Source organism: Dufourea novaeangliae, unplaced genomic scaffold (assembly GCF_001272555.1).
Source record: "Dufourea novaeangliae isolate 0120121106 unplaced genomic scaffold, ASM127255v1 scaffold147, whole genome shotgun sequence".
NCBI lineage: Eukaryota > Metazoa > Arthropoda > Insecta > Hymenoptera > Halictidae > Dufourea > Dufourea novaeangliae.
In genome coordinates, this window is record NW_015374029.1 from 694,838 (window position 1) to 714,354 (window position 19,517).

General features: G+C 39.2%; 1 long non-coding RNA gene across 1 annotated transcript in view; it reads left to right on the forward strand.

Moving 5' to 3' along the window:
- Nucleotides 1–3,119: 3,119 nt before the first annotated feature.
- LOC107189422 overlaps nucleotides 3,120–19,517 on the forward strand; it is a 167,149-nt gene continuing 150,751 nt past the window's right edge. Inside the window, exon 1 of the long non-coding RNA XR_001516233.1 lies at nucleotides 3,120–3,277. This is a non-coding gene — a long non-coding RNA (uncharacterized LOC107189422). The remainder of the gene's footprint in view (nucleotides 3,278–19,517) is intronic.

Below are 19,517 nucleotides of genomic sequence, written 5' to 3' on the forward strand. Positions count from 1 at the left end.
CGTTAAGGTAACGAAAACGCGATTGCGTTGAAATAGATTTGAAGGTCGTAGCAAGGTTAAGGAAAAGAGCATTCGACGCAATTTTCTTGATTGGTAGCGAGCAATACCTTTACTTCACTTCAAATGTTTATAGAGTGATTTACACAAATTTGTATCCCTATTATAACTCTATTCACATTCATCTGGATGGAAGAGCATCTGAGCCTTTTTTATTAGTTTATAATGAAAATTATAATAATATATACAATAAATAATAAAGAATAATAATTAAAAGAAGTAATACATTTTAAAACTACTAATTTCAGCTGTTCTGTACTGACAGCCCTGAGGCTTCTCTCCATTAAATTCTAACATAGGCAAAGGTTCCAACAATTACCAAATAAAACAGAATCTTCATTCAGTTTCACTAAACTGCTTCATTACAATAAATATACCATAACATCGAATAATAAATAACTATCATGGCGAACTTCAAATATAAATGGCTAAAATTCACATATCCATAACTGCAGATAGAAAAACGGGTTCAGTTGCGTGAGAGACGGTCACGATTTCCGCTTCGTCGTGAAAAATCTCTCGTCTCCGACGTGTTCTGGACCCATTCAACGATCACCTCTCCTATTTTTTTTTTCTATACGCCTGCTTTCGCGTCACCTGAACAGGCCCCCGGATTGCGAGGTCCGAATCTGCAGAGTCAGTTCTGCCCGATTTTTCACGGGGTCCGATCCCTTTTGTAGGGGGCGCTGCCCGGTTGTCATATTTGCCTATGATGGACGATTTATCGGTGAAAGGACTCCACGACACGGCAAAACAGATTCACGGGGATGACGAGCGTGTTTCTCATTCAGCGAACGGGACACGGATCGGTCGCACCACATTTCGGCAATTCCAACATCGATTCGTTGATTATGCTCCGTCGGATCGGCGAGTCCAATTTTCGTAGGGACAGGCTCGGTTGAACACGCTTTTTTCTTTTCCTTCTTCCTCCACCTCCGTCCGGTTCTTCTTCTTGTAAAAGTTCCGGGCCCCCGTCATCCTCCTTCCACGCCCGGTCGAAAAATAAATCGAGCCGCGTCCAGAGGCGTTTCTAAGGTCGATCGAGAGACGTGGCCACGCATCTGGACATTTCTATATTTGAACCGAAATCGGGCAGAGCACCCTTCAGCCTTTAGGAAACTTCCTTTTCGACGATTTCATCGCCGTTTCGTCTATTACTCTGCTGACACTACTTTTGGTTTGGTGACAAAAATTACGTGAAACAGATTTAGTTAATCCTTTAACGCCCAGACCTTTACATCGTTTTTTCGAAATTATTGGACTGATATATATATATATATGTTGTATCTTGTTATTTTCAAGTCGAATATATGGATAGTAAATGGATATATTTTTTGTATTTTTTATTTATTTTTAGAGGGAATACTTCAATTTCTAAATTGAAAACGCTGAGATCTACTTTACTATCGGTGAAATTATGGATCCTTGCTGACAAAAGTTAGATATTAACCGTCGACAAAATTTCACGCACTTTTTGTACCCGTGCAATATAGGGCAAAGAGGTTAAAGGGTTAAGGTTCATAAGTGGACGGTGGATGTTTGTGCAATTTAGATGTTTCTTGTCCATTTTCTAAGAACTGGGATCAAATAGAAAGTTCTTTACTATATTAACATTAGAATTACCGAGATAAATATATGTCTATTTCTATTGGATCGATAAACATGACGAATTTTGAAAATATTCAAATTTATAAATTAAATAAGTTCTCCATTTTCTTATCGCAAGGAGAGTTGTGAAAGATTTGAAAGAATTCATTGTTGTAAGATTATAATCATCGTTACAGGAATGTATCCAGTCATTTTAACTGCTTTGGTAGTTCTCGTGTTAAGGATGCTGTTAGAACAGAGATAAAGACTTCATCAAACTTCACTTAAATATCTTTTATATACTGACTTTTAGATAGTCATATACGCTATAAATGAATAAAATTCGAAATCTACTCATAAGATTTAACAAAATTGAAAGAATAAGTTACTGTGATAAAGGCTGATTTATGATCTCATGTTTATTGTGTAAAGGGGATTTTAGGTCAGTAGAATTTTGTCGTAGATAATGCGTCGTTGAATATCATCTTTCCTCACTACGTAACACTTTTAATAAACCAGGTATGATTATGTGTTTGATGACAGAAGGGGGCTATAAACATTTGAACAGTAGTGTAATTTTAGGTAATTACCCAGATTGCGCTGTTCGTAGTCAACATTCGAATGAAAATTGAAAATAGAAGTAATTTTTCGTGACGCTGTGTACACAGAGTGTCAGCGATTATTTTTTATAGAAAGGGAGAAGCCGCGAGGCGAAAGGAAAACAGAAGGGGAGGAAACCGTGGTATTTCGAGGGAACGATAGGGCAATTTGAAGTAAATTTAGCGTTAATTTTCAAGTATTATATTATATAATTGATGACATCTGTCGTATGTAGACGATCTGTCCATGCAACTTCAATGATTCCCGAATGAAAAAAGAAAGGTAACGATTAAGGAACGGAAACATAATGCAGATTATTCCATGCTGCTTTTTGCATGAACTCTTGCAGAATTTCGGAATTTAAATTCTCATAAATAATGCAGGACGGGGAATAACCTAGAGGCGTATGTAACCGATGCGACACATGCATAAACTCTTTCAGACTTTGATACATATTTTTCAATATCGAGCATCCAAACTTTCTTGTGAATCATAATTTTTAAAATAACGTCTTAATTAAATTTTAATGGAATATTTCCTTTTAGACAGCGAAACTGTACCGTATAATAATATCGTCGTCTTTATATTCGCGTAGTTTATTACTATTTCAAAGCAAAGTCAGTTGTAGGTCTTCTGACTTGTACCCGGATACTTAGGAAAAGGTTTTCTGTTTGATACCTATGTAAACATTACCAGTACTTCTAATGACCTCGTCGTTAATCGTTTTTGCAGACACATGGCTGAACCTGGGCAGTGACATCGCGGAATTCCTTCAGTGTGTCCGTGACCGTTCGAGTACGTTAGTGTTCAGTTACGTAGTTCTCTTGTATTATCGTTCGTGGGTGAAAAATTTCAACAGTATAAAATTATTAGAAATGGCTCAAAGTGACTCAAAGCGATTTAAAATGATTCAAAGTGTACTCAAAGTGATAAAAAGTGAATTGAAATGATTCGAGGTGCAGATTAAAGTGCTACAGCCGATACGACCGATCTTTCCGTTTTCTGCGTTGGTGCTCTGCGAAGGGCGTTTAAGGTAAGAGAACAATTTCCTTCAATTTATTAGGAACTACAATCGTTTTACTGTGATAACTACATACTGTGATTCTGCAGTTAACTTGCAATATTCCTGCAAGCCATGATTGAAAAAGAAAACCCCAATATTCGGATTATATTCGCATAATAGTTGTTTATTGACAAGTTACATGTAATTTATATAAACGTATTTATTTACATTTGATATAACATTTAATATAAGACGAATAGATTGCGAATATTTAAACAAAATTTCCATTTTCAAATACTAAGTCACAAGAATGATCAGAATCAAAGTAGAATTTATCCAATTGACGAAAGAGTTCTATTATTTGAAAAATTGAATATTGAACCCTTTAGTGTATTGATTAAACGTTTTTGATCCATTGCGTTTCACACATTTGTATATTCTGCAAATAGTAATTGTATAACTGCAAGCAAGCTGCAGTCTACTATTGACTGAAACACCATGTTTCAAAGAAATTAGTTATGAAAGGTATCTAAGATGACTGATAATGAGTAGTGGTCCATCTGGACTCAAGTACCGCCTTTTACTCAATCATTAAAAACGTCCATCTTCCGAGGGTTAAACACAATTCGTCGCCAACTAATATTTCAAAGCTACTATATAAAACTCCTCGTTCTAACCCATACAGTATGTTTTCAAATGACCCCAATCAATCCCGCAAATTTCCACTCCCAGTTGTAACCTTGCCTGTAAAATTACCAAAGCCAAAACCCGAACGATCCAAATCTCGCCAACGACCAGTCGGACTCTCTGTGCTCTCCGGCGCGTGGTCCAAGGATGATATTCAATAATACCGTCGCCAACTAATATTTCAAAGCTACTATAGAAAAATCCTCGTTCTAACCCATACAGTATGTTTTCAAATGACCCCAATCAATCCCGCAAATTTCCACTCCCAGCTGTAACCTTGCCTATAAAATTACCAAAGCCAAAACCCGAACGATCCAAATCTCGCCAACGACCAGTCGGACTCTCTGTGCTTTCCGGCGCGTGGTCCAAGGATGATATTCAATAATACCGTCGCCAACTAATATTTCAAAGCTACTATATAAAAATCCTCGTTCTAACCCATACAGTATGTTTTCAAATGACCCCAATCAATCCCGCAAATTTCCACTCCCAGCTGTAACCTTGCCTATAAAATTACCAAAGCCAAAACCCGAACGATCCAAATCTCGCCAACGACCAGTCGGACTCTCTGTGCTTTCCGGCGCGTGGTCCAAGGATGATATTCAATAATACCGTCGCCAATTAATATTTTAATGCTACTATATAAAAATCCTCGTTCTAACCCATACAGTATGTTTTCAAATGACCCCAATCAATCCCGCAAATTTCCACTCCCAGCTGTAACCTTGCTTGTAAAATTACCAAAGCCAAAACCCCGAACGATCCAAATCTCGCCAACGACCAGTCGGACTCTCTGTGCTCTCCGGCGCGTGGTCCAGTGATGATATTCAAGGGGGCAGCTAGAATAATACGGTCGCGTAAAGATGTGTACGCGGAAGGGAACGGAAGATAAAGAGGATAAGAAGTTGAAGACGATCCAGCAGGCCCGTCGTGGATAGTGCGTGGCCGCGGAAACACAGCCGGATGGAAACCGGTGGAAAGAGAGGCGAGTAGACGAACCGACGATCCTAATCTCCCCGGGCCAAGGCCTCGGTCGAAAATTCAATTAAACTTTTGATATACGGGCTGCCTGGCCGCCACGGCGCGGCTGTGTAAACGAAAATTTCGCAAGGTTCACGTGCTTTCCTTGGAACGGTAGGCTTTTACCGTCGTAGAAACGTAACCGAAAGACGGCGAGCGCGCGCGAACGTTTGGCCCTACGTAAAACGATTAAGAGACCGCGACGCTCTCGCCCGGGGGGTTGCCCTTTCATCCGGATAGAGGGTGGCCGGTTGCTCAACCGAACAGACCGAAAAGAATGCCAGTCGGAGCCTGGATTGATGCGAGACGACGACGCATCGGGCCGGGAAATCTGGAAATTTATCTCGGACGATTTGTCGGATTCGTTGGGACCACGGAAAGAGAGAGAGAGAAGGAGTGGAGGTTCTAACTGCGAGGATATCGACGCCAGGATAACTTCCTACACCTCTTCTTCTTCTTCTTCTGCCTGATCCGTTTTTTTCACCTTTTTTATTAAACTGCTCCTTAATACGCGCACAAAGGCGGGGTGTTACCGGGTGATTTATACACGGCGATCGAGGAGTTGGATTCTTTCGTTTAAGGCGGGATTCTGGTAGTATTGGCAGTCTTCGGGATCTCGGTTCGGGATTAGTAGCGAATCGGTTTGATGTCCGTGTGATACGGTAGTAGATTCATATTCAATTAGCACTCTTCATGGACGTTTATAAATTGGATATACTTTAATATTTAGTGTTTAATGGTAACACTTTTTTGTGCATCAGGGGGAGAAAAGAACTCAGCTCCAAGTTTGAATTGAATCTGGATTTTTGAAAACATCCTCAGTTTGATGTCCTTTTTTTATTATTTTAATCTAAGCTATTCTACATGAATATATAAAGATTAAACTTCAAAAAATACCTTTTTCGGGAAGTCGGGATATATTTCGAGTTCTAAATCATTTGGGGTCAGCTGGCCTCTATGGGTACTTCTAAGAACTTTTAGGATGTGTACATTCGAAGTGTTATTGTTAGGTGTGCCAATAAGTAATTTACTGATAGTTTAAGGACTTAGTATTAAGTTTTAACAAACTCGAAGATCTATAGTGCTTCATTTATTTTAAAGAATGTATGATTGGAAAGATTTTTTGAGGTAAACTACATACCGCCTCGTAATTTTGAAAAATGATGGATTACTTATTGGTACGCCTAATATATTATATAAAAAAATTCGATTGTACACAAGGAATTTATACAGAATATTTTTCGGTGGGTTCTACGTTGTTGAAACAGCAATAATAAGGATTATTTTTCGAAACGAGTTGGTCCTTTGTTTCACTTTAATGAATAATTGATAGAACTTATAATTAATATTTTCTACCTGTTTCGAGATGCTTTGTATGACTCCTTTTTTACTGAATTGAGTTCGTTTTGAAAACCGTTTCTGCTACATTTTCATATAACCGGGTGTTTCGTACTTTTCGTCTTACGTCAAATACCATTGAACAACTATCTTGAAACTCTCTGATAACTTTTTACTAAAGCATTTACAGACACGTATTTACACAAATTTCATTATTAACTATCCACTCTTCCATCAGATTCCAAATCCATTCAATGTTCCATTCTCAAAAATTCCTAAATCGGCCTTTGTGGAATACCTATTTCCCAAAAATCGTCCATAAACACTGATTCAGGCTCAATGTTACCATTAACCGTACCGAGACTTCTATATACCTGTTTGTACAGTATTTAACACTAGAACTACCAAGCAAGTCAAAATGGCTTGTCAATACACTCTTCCAACAACGATTAAAATATTATAACAATACATTTTCTCAGATCTTTTAATTTTCTTTAAATTTCTCAATTTTCAAACGTTTTTCCACGTTTATCCCTCAAAGTAGATCATTTGTCTAGCGGTCGATAAGATTACTGTTAATTCCCCGGCCAAAAAAGAAAAAAATATCATTCCCATCGTTTCGCCGTGGAGCATCGAGTCGATGCAAGGAAGTATCTGGTGACGCAACCGCGCGACGATTCTTTCGGCCTCCGTCGATTCTTCGGTAAATTCGATACACCTGTGTGCCAATTGTTTTGACATGTGTCCCTATTGTGGCCTCTCTCTCTCTCTCTCTCTCTCGATCCACGGGGACGATACCACTCGAGGAGAGACACGCGCCCGGTTCTGGGGACACCTCTCCGTCTCGTAACGACATGCGGGTCGGTACAGTCCAACATCGAACGAAAAAGAAGGAAAAAAAAAAAAAATATACGAAACAAGAATCCAGCCCAGCTACCATGAAAAAGAGAACGACAAGAAAGAAGAAGAAGAAAGGACGTGGTTGACGAGCGAAGACGATTCAATTTTCTGATTAGACACGAGTAACGGTGTCTCGCCTACCGAATTTCACTTCTCCATCCTCCTCCCACCTAACTTCTATCATCCTCTAAAAACGATACACACCGTACGGTTCTCTTCTTTTGACCGTTCGTCGTCACATGCACGCAATTTTTTTTTTTTTTGTTTCGGGGCACGTCTCTTCGCGCGCGACCACTCCGACACAGGATGTAGCCGACGACCGTGCGCGCGCGCGCGCACGCCTGCCCGCCCGGTGAAAGTTATGGCTTTTCTATTGTTTCGCGCAGCGGCTGCTACGACCTGCGGGATCGTCGTTTTTGAATGGGGCATCGCGCGCGCCTTGCCTCCGCGTCTCTATCTCTCTCCTTCCTCGAAGATGTAACGACAGACCGGAGACCCGGGCGACGCGGAGAACGCGTTATGACCTCGCTGGAGCATCGAGAGAGGCGACCCTTTGTTTAACCATCCGACGATCCGTTTTGCCGTATCGTTACGTTTTTATTGCCTACCGAGCACTTGATGGAAAGTCGGTGGCACAGTGAAATTCACGGGTGGCGAACTTTAAAGCGAATTTTACGGCAGTTGATGGAAATTAATTTGTAGTAACATCTATTCTTCGTCCTTTGTATGTATGAATATGTCTTTGTTCATTTTTGGGCTGCGGATGTTTGTGCGAATGTGGACGGTTTTCGGATAAATTTACGGTAACTGGAATTAAATAGAAATTTATTTACCCTCTTGGGGATTTATTTAGGTTCTGGGAGGAACAAAAATATTACTGAATTTTGTTAAAATATTGAGTATACTGTATTGTGGATACCTGAGTATACTATGAATGCATAAGATCCGCAGACTACAGTAAATCTTCGATTAATGTTCGAAGGCTACTCGACCCTGAACATTAAATATTTCATTAACTAATGGCCATACGCGGCTGAAACAAATATCATTGGCTTCAGAATTTCAAGCTCTATCATTGTGCTAACCATCATTAAAAAGTCAGTTACAGCTACAGACACTTATCGAGGATTTACTGTATTTATTATTGTTGGTTGCATTGAAAAGAAAGACGTTTACTGAGAGAAACATTGTACAGTCATACGATACAACTCCCTAAAATCTTGTCTTGAATTGACGAAATTTTACGATTGTATGTACACTTACCAATTTTAAAAAATCTACGTGGCGCTGAAATAATACATATTAACAAACGAGATGTATACTTTACGTGTAACGACTCAATGATCAAGTGAATAATTTTTACTAGACTGCATCGGTGATTAAAGGGGTGTATACAGGAGTAAGGTACACGAGTTTACACGAATTGATGTCAATTTACGAACGATCGATAGATTCTCCCCGGTTGTCAGAGGGAGAGCCATTAAATTAACCACGATCGCTCTCGAGAGTCGTCGAGTATTTCACGGTGGCTCTCATCAGCAGGCTCTTCAGGCCCTTCCGCTTCTTTTCTTTCCATTCCTTTTTTTTTTTCTTCTTTGCCCCGACTGTACAGGTGGTCAGTTGTCCCGGGGCCGGCCCGCATCGTGCAGGACAGGTGAGGGCCAATGAGATAAATTCGATCTGACCCTCATGACCGTAGGGTACATGAAAACGCGTAATTATGCAAATTTCCGTACGGAGCCCCGACAAGGAGAAGGTCGTGCATTATTGGGACGCGTGCCCCGAATGAATCGTGATGTTCTTGGAAATTATTAGCTAACGTAAATACAGTGTGGACCCGAAGATTCAGCGACTTAATAGTGTCAGTATGTATACTTGTGGGAAAGAGAGACTAGAGTGTACGAATATCGGTCAGGAAATTGTTTGTTAAATGGCTGTAACGTGATAGTAACATGAAGACAATATTGGTTAAGATTAATTTCCTTTATTCAACACTTATAGTTAAACTGCAGATTTTATGTATTTAACGTAAATAGGAATATGCAGAATATAATGCAGTACAAATTTTCAGAAAAGTTATTAGAACTTCTATTTTACTTTGGATCTAATATAACCTTTAATATAGGAAACAAATCTTTGACATAATTTTGATTCAGTAAATTAATACACAAATGTCTGAATTTGCATAAAAATCCGTAGTTTATTTATAGTAAAATTCTATATGACTGCAATGAAACGTAATAAATAATTGTTATTGGAATTATTGTACGTATACATTGACCGGTTTGCAGCCAGGAGAGAAGGACTAATTATGCAGACGTTATAATTATTAAAAAAGAAGACAATAGATCGAAACTTTTCTTTATTTTTTATTAAATTGATTTTAACAGTGCACGAGGATTAACAGAACAAAAATCCTCTATAAAAAGATTAAAATTCTATTTAACTTCTCGTCTTTGTTAATTAGTCTATATAAAATATACATCACAAACAGATCACAGTTTAGTGTTGTATATCAATTAGCTTGGTGTTTCAAGTATATTTCATAATTCTTTGTGAAAGCATTCTTTTATGAGTATGTGTGTAACACTTTTTCTTATAGTACTTAAAGGAGTCTTTTATTAATTTGCAAACACCTTATCAGTAGAGGATACATACTTACTCCACCATTTATGGATATACACTTCCGATTATAGGACTAAAACCTCTCTACCCTTTTTCTTGCATACTTAAAGGATTCTGTGATTAATTTATAAACACCCTATCATCACAGATAAAATATTTACTCCATAATTTATAATTACTTCCAAACACGGAACTGAAGCCTATTTACCCCTTTTCTTACATACATAAAAGTTTCTATTAATAATTTATAAACACCCTATCATCAGAGGTAACATATTTACTCCATAATTTATAGTTACTCCCAAATACGCGACTAAAACCTACTTACCCTTCTTCTTACATACATCAAAGTTTCTATTATTAATTCATAGCAGACTTGAGCAGAATTGTATTCGAATAATACACAGTGAAAAGAAGCAGTATCTAAGGGTGTCGTCCTGAGCTTTAAACAGTTAATGAGATTAAATAATTGTTCGAGAAATGTCGATTCATTCATAAAGAAGTATTATTCTATTACAAAAATTGAAATTTCCACGTTCAAACAATTAAAAATAACAAAATACTTTTTTCTATCTTTTATTCGTTATTCGAAACATTTTATCTAGATAATGAGTTTGCCCATCTCTGATTCATAGACACCCCATATCACCACAGTTGACAAACTTGCTCCACAACTTACAATAACATCCGAATACACGGCTAAAGTCCACATACCCATCTACCAAATAATTTAATTTAAATTCCACTACCTAACACATCCACCTTCAACTTCTCCAAAAAAAAACCCCCCATAAAACGCTTTCCAAACCAAGCTTCCGTTCACCAAACACGATTCCACGATTCCTGCCTACATTGATCCTAAACGATTCGCGTGCCATCGGTAGCGTAGTGTCCGGAGCCATCGTTCCGAGCATCGTCTCGACCATAAGTTACGATTACCGTCTTTGTTACGTATCGTAGCCTCGACCAGGGTGCACGTCTCCACGTAGGAAGACGTTACCATTGCGATCGGCCGCGTAGCGTACCGTACCACGTAAGCTGAAAGTCGCGGAGGACGGTGAACGCGGAGGTTAATGGTGTAGACAGAGGGGAGTGGGATTAGGGGAAAGGAGGAGGTGGTCGCGTATCAGCGCGAAAACGCTGAACGGGGGCGAGGCGGTGGACCGTAGGAGTTGGGAGACGGTGAAAACGGGACGGGATGGATGGACGAGTGAAAATAAGAGGCCAGCCGGAGTGAAAGAAGACAGGGTGAAACGGGACAAGCAGAAATTCCTTAGAGTGTTCCTCTTTGTATGTACGCGCGTCTGTTACGTCGACCACTGGTTTTTCTTTGTTTTCGTCGTGAAACGAGGGACAAACGACGGCAACGACGAAGATCAGACAATGCGAGCTTTTTCGACCGTTTCGGTATTTTTTTCCAAATTGGGGATAATTATTGTTATAATTATATGTTAGTTATAGTAGATTATTGTAATTGATATATGATATACAGGACGATACAAAAAGGGGTTCACAACTTCTGGGGTAGATAATACTCGCTAAATGATGAATAAGAGTCTTGTAATAAATATTGGTCGAAGAATTAATAGTTTCGAAGTTATAAAATCACTTTTTTGTGTCGGTTACAGCTAGTGATTTCTTCCCTTCAGGAGCTATCGTACAATGGATTACTTTATCCATTCCTTCTTTTCCAGGATACAGAAGGTTTTTTAGAATTTTTATTAGTTTTCTTACAAGTTTTTCTATACAGTACGATAGCTCCCAAATGTAGAAAATCACTCGTTTTAGCCGAAACAAATAATTGTGTATACCCTGGAGAATATTAATTTTACGACCCATGTTTACTAGGATTTTTTTTTCATAATTGCGCGAGTACTATCTACCCCAGAAGTTATGAACCCTTTATTGTATCACTGTCTATAATAATCTCATATATTAATGATAATAAATTTCCTATAATATATAATTATATTAATAATAATAATTATCCATTCGGAAAAAGTACCGAATGGGTAAAAAAAACCGTATCGTCTAAACTGGCTGTAAGTGTTGGGCGGCCGTGCAACGATGGAACGAAACGAATAAACGAGCGCGAGCGCGGGCTGGTTCTGAACGGTGCTGTCACGGGGTGAAGAGGGAGAAGACACGCGGAGACCGTGGCTGAAGAGGAGAAGGTGGAGGTGGTGCCCTGGAGAAGAAGGAGGAGAAGTAGGGGACAGGCGGGGGCGAGGGGAGAAAAATGACAATCATCGTCATTTTAATAATATGCAAAGGTATATATAGTCGACTTCCACGCCGGGCAAGTGTGGCCACAATGGCGTTATATAATGACAAAGACACGCCGGGTCGGCTGGGTACCTTTCGCTCGACAAAAGGCGCGGCGTTAGGGTCATCCTACCGGACCGGAACATGTTTTGTCCAGCGCGGACAAATGTCACCGATAATGTCTTCGGGGGATCTCTACGGCACACCAGGTAAAAGTCAAAATAGCCTGTTGGAAACGGGGAAATATTATCGGGGATATTGGGCCCTGTGTGTTCGTGCATCCGGGGGCCTGCGCGTGAAAACGCTCGTAATGTTCTTTTTTATCGGTCTGATCTATTCACGTAAAGGAATTTTATGTTGGTAATTTGGGAAACGTTCATTACCACGATTATAGCCAGACGATTCTGTTCACTGAATTAGTATAGAATATTTAACCGTAGAATATTTTATACAATTATTCAGTTGATCTGTGTTATTGGGATTTGTACGTTTACCTTGTTAAAGATACTTTATTTATATTACGACTAGACTGTAGATTTTGTGCACTTGGAATATAATTAATTTTTGGGATAGTATAAAGGTTGAAAAACCGCAATGCGGTTTAAAAAGTGCATTTTTAACAATTTGGAACTGTTGAAAAAATGTTCTTACGGTTCTTAGTTCCAATGGATATCGATTGACTACTACTTGATAAAATGAACGAATTTTTACTTTGCTCTGAGTTTCTCTAAATGAATCCCTGAAAATCTATACTCTTATAAGGATCCGCAGTTTGGTCACGACATTAGTAGCATTAAACAATATACGAATATAACAATTTATTTCGTGCAAGCGTTTTAATTAATTTTCATGTTGTCGTGTTCATTTAACACTAGACGTACTAGCGTTGAATGTATGCTAAATTAAATCATATAATATATAATAAAATATAACATAAAAAATGTATAACAGACTAAAGGACAATATTAATTCCGACAAAAGCACTTTTACGTTTTCAGTAATTGTGGCGCAAGAAATTTAAAAACCGTCATTTCGACGAGTTTTCTGGTCTAGTGTTAAAGGATTAATGATCAAATTTCGAATACATTGGACACTACCTTGCCCTTCGTAATTTTCACAAGATTATTATCTCTCAACGCTCATCCGTCCTTGACTTTCCCAACGTAATTTATCCCTCGATGTCAAATTGACACAGTGGTAAAAACTTAACACAATGAAGAGATAAATAATTAAATCTGCAAATTCTCTAAAATAAAGATCACAAAGTTTCATTGTCAATTAAATTTACCTACACACGACAGAATAACATTTCTTAGGAAAAAATTTTATCAAACTAACGTAAAGGACGAATGAAGATTAAATGAACCAGCAACAAATAAAAAATATACACATTTCCAATCTTTTGAAAACTTCGTTCTACAATTTCTCGTTCATTCTAATTAATACATAGAATTCTCGTAAATAGGACCGTTCGTCTTATTATACGTTACAGCAAAGATTAACATTCTAGTACTTCGTATAGAGTAGCATAGCGACGTGCCGCAGCTTCACACCCACCGATCGGAATGCCGCGGCCAGGCAAAAGGCGTCAGAAGCACACGCGGTCGCCTGTGTCTCGTGCGTTGTCAAGTTTATCCACGAGCGAGAGGAAAATCGTGGCCATCGCGTCTCTGGGGCTATTCCCGAACGCGCGTAATCCGCGGGACGCGTTAACCGGCCGATTTTACGATCGATTCGTGGTCATACGCTCGCAAGAATTCCCTGAAACACGTCGATCTTTACGCGTCCCGCGAAGAACCTCCCCAGTCAGCCAAGCCTGTAAAGCCAAATTTTGTCCAATGCCTGTTATAAAGTTATGGCTACAAGTTTGATGCAAGATTTGCTATAAACAACTTGCGCGCAAATTGGCAGCAACACATGCAGCAAATCGGGTTGCGTAAACCTTGTTCCGGTCAGAGTTTGTCAGAATTTTATTCGAATAATACTCAGTGAAAAGCAGCAGTATTTAAGGGTGTCGTTCTGAGCTTTAAATAGTTAATGAGATTAAATAATTGTTCGACAAATGTCGATTCATTCATAAGGAAGTATTATTTTATTACAAAAATTGAAATTTCCACGTTTAAATAATTAGAAACGACGAAATACTTTTTTTTTTATCTTTTATTCGTTATTCGAAACTTTTTATCTAGATAACGAGTTCCGGTTTTGCTCTCAATTTAACATAGGTCATCATGTTGCTGGACTTTCTGTTAATTTGCTTTATCATTTTGTTAGCTGGCGTTACCTACAAAACCCAAGTCAAATTCGGAAACAGGTAGTTAACCGGTTTTGCTCTCAATTTAACATAGGTCATCATGTTGCTGGACTTTCTGTTAATTTACTTTATCATTTTGTTAGCTGGCGTTACCTACAAAACCCAAGTCAAATTCGGAAACAGGTAGTTATGGTTTCTAGGGCCACTTTTGCCATTTATTGCTGGCAATTTGCTCGAAACTTGTACACAACTAGATATCAGGGTCACTCAAATCGCGCTTGTGACCCGATTTTTTGGTTCTTGTTTACAATATGCGGTTGTGTAATATGTAATTAATCAATTTTTTACTTCGTCTAGTACAATTGTTTCATTTATTATTCTAAAACATTCAATTTTTACTTAACATAAGATTGAAATAATTAACTGGAGTGATATTAGTATTTTCTTTTGCAATACAAATTTAATAAATAGCGCATTTTGTTTAAACAAATATTCTATTATCTCTATATAATTATTTCATGCACTGTTTAAATGCTTTCAAAAATAATTTTGGATCGATACTTATCGTGTAACAAAATGTTGCGTTTATGTAACTTTGGGTAATTTCTTTTATTGAACAACGTAAATAAAATAGTTTATACATTATTTTGCCGATAGTACTAAACACCATATTATAGAAGCCCACTACATGAGAAAGATACACCAAAAGAATTCCATAATTCAAGAAAAAATTGACTTATTCCGCTAACTGCATTTGTCCACTATCACCTTAAATGACAATACAGTAATTTCTCGATTAGTGTTCAAAGTGTCCTGGCACTGACAAAGAGACGTCCCCAGGTGTAACGTTGATTTTTTGGTTCAGCCGCATATGACCAGTAGTTTATGAAATATCTAATGTTCAGTGCCGAGGAGTCTTCGGACACTCATCGAGGATTTACTGTATCTGGAACATTTCTTGACGATCGGCAGTACGAAAATTCTTTAAACAACGTCCAAACATAAGAAAAACGGTGTTACTGTGAACTACTAGTCCCATTATGTCTCATGAATGAACACATTGTTTATAAAAGTGTGTGGATATTATTGGATAGATCTGGACTCTGTGGGTTCGTGGCACGATTCGAATCCGCCGCAGAAGAGGCTAACGTTCCGGGTAACGTACGAGGTGATCTTTCACGATCGATCTTCACGTATGTACACACACACATACGAGGGGCTCGCGGACCTGGGGCACACCGGTGTGCCCCCCGTCTGTCTGTCTCTTTCTCGACTCTCCGGGGCCGCTCTGATATTCAAATCGCTGGAGAACGTTAAGCTCCAGCTCTTAACGGTACGAGATCCGATGCCGTCGCTCCACCGAAATCATATCGAGAGATAAAAATTTGTCTTCCATGGACGACGATTCGTAGCGGGCGTGTCGATTCGGGAACCGGGTGTGTTTGCGACCTCCGGCTCCTGGCATTTTTGTAAAGCCGATCCACCTGGCGTGACTGAAGTGTCTAATTTTAATAAATTGATAGACAATTTTTCTAAAGAATCCAGATTTTTCTGGGTTGTTGAATTGTTATTTTATGATGGTGGTAAGAAAGAACATTTGATGCTTTCATGACGGTCTATGGAATGATTTTGAATTGTGGCAAAGGGTGTTTTGACGCTAGAACTTCTGAATATGAAGGTGTTTCTATTTTAATCATGTTGGTAAAAGGAACAGATTGTTGGAAATGTGCAACTCGATGATTTAACGAACTTCCTTATGTGTATCTCAGGATCTTTATCTATCAGGATCTATTATCAGAATAACTTTTATGACGTTTTAGGAATTTGTATAAGAGTTTGTGAACTACTAATTTAAACTGTTTAGATAGTTCTAATACACTGCGTGGCATAACTATAAAACCACCCTAAAATTTTCTATTTTTATATACAGTGGTTGAAATGAAAACAAACTATTTTGTTTCTAGGAAACATAACCTATCCTTTTCTGGGGAATCATTATTTTCCAGCATGATTTTAAAGAAAATTTTAGGGAGGTTTCATAATTATGCCATGCAATGTACATCCTGAAACGAAGGAGAAAGTTTTCGCAAACTATATAGCCTTGGTACTGTAGGCTCTGAAAATGCATTCATTTTCTGTTATGGCGTGAATCGTAATTGTTATTTGTATATTAATATAAAATAGTGGAATAGAATGTAATCCAGTATCACCTTACATTATCGGAATGAAAACTGTGTTGAAATAGTTAAATGAATGGTTACCATTGGTTGCCATATAAGAGATTCGCTAAATGTCCTTCCAAGAAGCCTCCGCCTAGAAGAAGTTCCCATTTCCAAAATCTTTCCAAGTAAACAATTTCAAAATTGACATTCGTTAACATCCGTCCCCAGAATTCAGAGTTTAAAGAATGCTTGAAGGTTAAAAAATTCCTGAATTATTACTTTCCACCTAAAATTTCTCGATCGTTTCAACCCATCCTCCTGGTAGTCAACAAATTCCACCACAAAACCAAGGAAATCCTCAATTATTACTGTCCATCTAAAATTTCTCGTTCACTTCAACTTATCCTCCTGGTGGTCACCAAATTCCACCGCAAAACCATCGAAAAAAAAAATACAAAAACAAAAAAGAAACCCATAAACCCGGCCACATTTATCCCAAATTAAGTAATACCCTCGTGCAATAACATTCCATAAAACTTCCCCAACCGATGAATGGTCCCCGCAGCCATCGAACAGGTGTCTGGTATCGAATTCAGATTTTCACCTGGCGGAACACGGTCCCATCGCTCGCGTACCCTCCTTAATGAAAACTTCGTGTGCCACCCTCGTGCCGTGTCGCTCGACGACTTCTCGACACGAGTGTAGAGGGGGTATCGGGAGAGGGCCGGTGCTTCTTCTCTTCCTTTCCACCAGCGTGCATAAATTTGCATCTTTCACGAAACAGGTAAAACCGAGCCGCGACTTTTGTCGAAGAGGGTGTGCGTACGATAGGTTGCGGTTGTACAGGGTTGAGGGGAAAAAACACAGTCAGGTGGGTTGTGCACGAGAGCGAGAAATATCGGTCACCCGGGGGACAACCCCGTGAGTGAAGTCACTCGAGACGGCTGCGTCGACGGCCAGGCTCTCTTGCGGAGCTGCTTAAAAATTCGGACAATACTTCCCCGGCCAGTCTCCCGGGGTACATTTAAATGTATGTATTCATACGCTCGTGTATTGCTTTGACGAGAGGTGTGGTCAAAATTATTCAAACTGACCCGGACTCTTTTTTTTTTCTTCTTCTTCTTCTTCTTCTTCCTTCTCCTTTCGGTCTGGGACACTTTCTAGCGGAGTGGTGCTCGTTCGCTCGCGCTGCACCCACGTAGACTCTTCGTGGTTCTCTGTCCTCGCCCCTCCGCCACCGCCTCCGTCATCGCTCTGGCCTCTTTCGCGCTCCTCCTTGCTCTCTCTACCCCCTTTGCGTTTCACCGTTGTCTCACCGTGTCATTCTCTCTAGCCCATTGTCCCGTCACGTGGTGTCGAATTCGAGAATGTTGCATCGAGAGAAGGGGGGATGGATTAATGTTTTAGGAGAGAGTGGAAAGTTCGTGTTTTAACCCTGCGGAAACATTCGCGGTCCTCGAGCTGCTCCGCCTCTGGGTATTACCGACGCACGAAACTCGATCTGGTATCGGACGGTTCGATCACGAGGCGGGGAACGAACGTTGAATGTATTAAACGATGATTGCAGTTTTGCCTATTATAGCGGAGCAAATGTAGGCGATTGATTATTTACACGTTCGTGACTTCGTCGAACATGACACGGATCCTAAAGTCCTTCTAGTTGTTAATTTCCAACTGTTTCTGTTGTTAGCACTCGAAGTAACGAATATTTCGGAGTTATTGATTGATTTAATTTCATTTCCCAAATTCAGAATGAAATATTCTACTAATACTTTCCATGCCGAAAAGACCGCGTAATTACTACGTTTTCGACCGATTCAATTACAACCAATGTTCCGAGCTGATAGTTTGAGGGGAGCAAAGGAGAGAGGGAAAGTGCCTTTTCCTGATTTGAATTCGAAACGAGGATTGAGCGAAGGGTGGCAAGAGCGAGGACCAAGATGAAAACGATCGTGGTCGCCCACCCAGCGAAATTTCTACCCACATATCATTGAATGGACACGGCCCAAGCTGGCCTCTCTATGCTGCGGCATGTTCCTGGTCGGGCCGACTATGACATATGGGTGGCGAAAAAACCGCCAATGCTGATCGATTGGCCACGCTAACCAACCCCCCTTGCTCGACGTTTCCTCTTTTTCCGGCACGTTCTCGGCCACTGGAGGAACCCCTCCTCCTACTTGCCACCTTTTTCTCGGCAGTGTATCGGCCGAAATACCGCCGGCCAGGGTAAACACACTCCTGTTTACCATGAAGAGTCCGAGTCCTGCCCCGTTTCCGTCTTAACCACCGCTAGGAATGTCTGCCGAATAGAAACGGCAATTGGGAAACGTTGAATTTTAGGTAAAATTTGTTCTTCGAAACCGTTGGAAGTTTCTTGATATTGAAAACGAATAATGTTATCTTTCTTGTTAATGTTGTTATTGGGATAATTTTATTTAGATGATTGTTTTGTACATGAGGATAGAATTATGTTCATTTTAACTATATTATTCAGGCCCGCAGACGATGCTGGTGAGTTTTCTGAGTAGTTTGGCCTAAATGTTGACATGAAATTTTTTTAGCAATCTAAGTTTTCTTAAATAGTAGCTAAGGGGAAAGAAAATTTGATAGGCATCCTCGTAAAAAAGGATATAACTAAGAGGGTTAAAAAGAAGGAACAGTATTCAAAGTTCAGAAAAAGGATGTGACTAAGAGGGTTAAAAAGGAGGAACACTAAAATATTCAAAGTTCAGATATTGTAGATATCGATCGTCTTTATGAAAGAACATTCAATAATTATTTTCCATACTTAACGAGTTCATATGTTCTTTTGATAGTAGAGGCATAGCTAACAATTCGAATTAGACATTAATATAAATACCCAACTAACAATACAATCTTGACTCACCTAAATTGGTGAGCTTAGATTTTATACTGTGGATAGTTAGATATATATTTTTATAGTTTAGATTTTATACTTTGGATTTGCAACTCAAACGATTCATCAATATTAATAGGTATGAAGATTGTTTTCATGTGC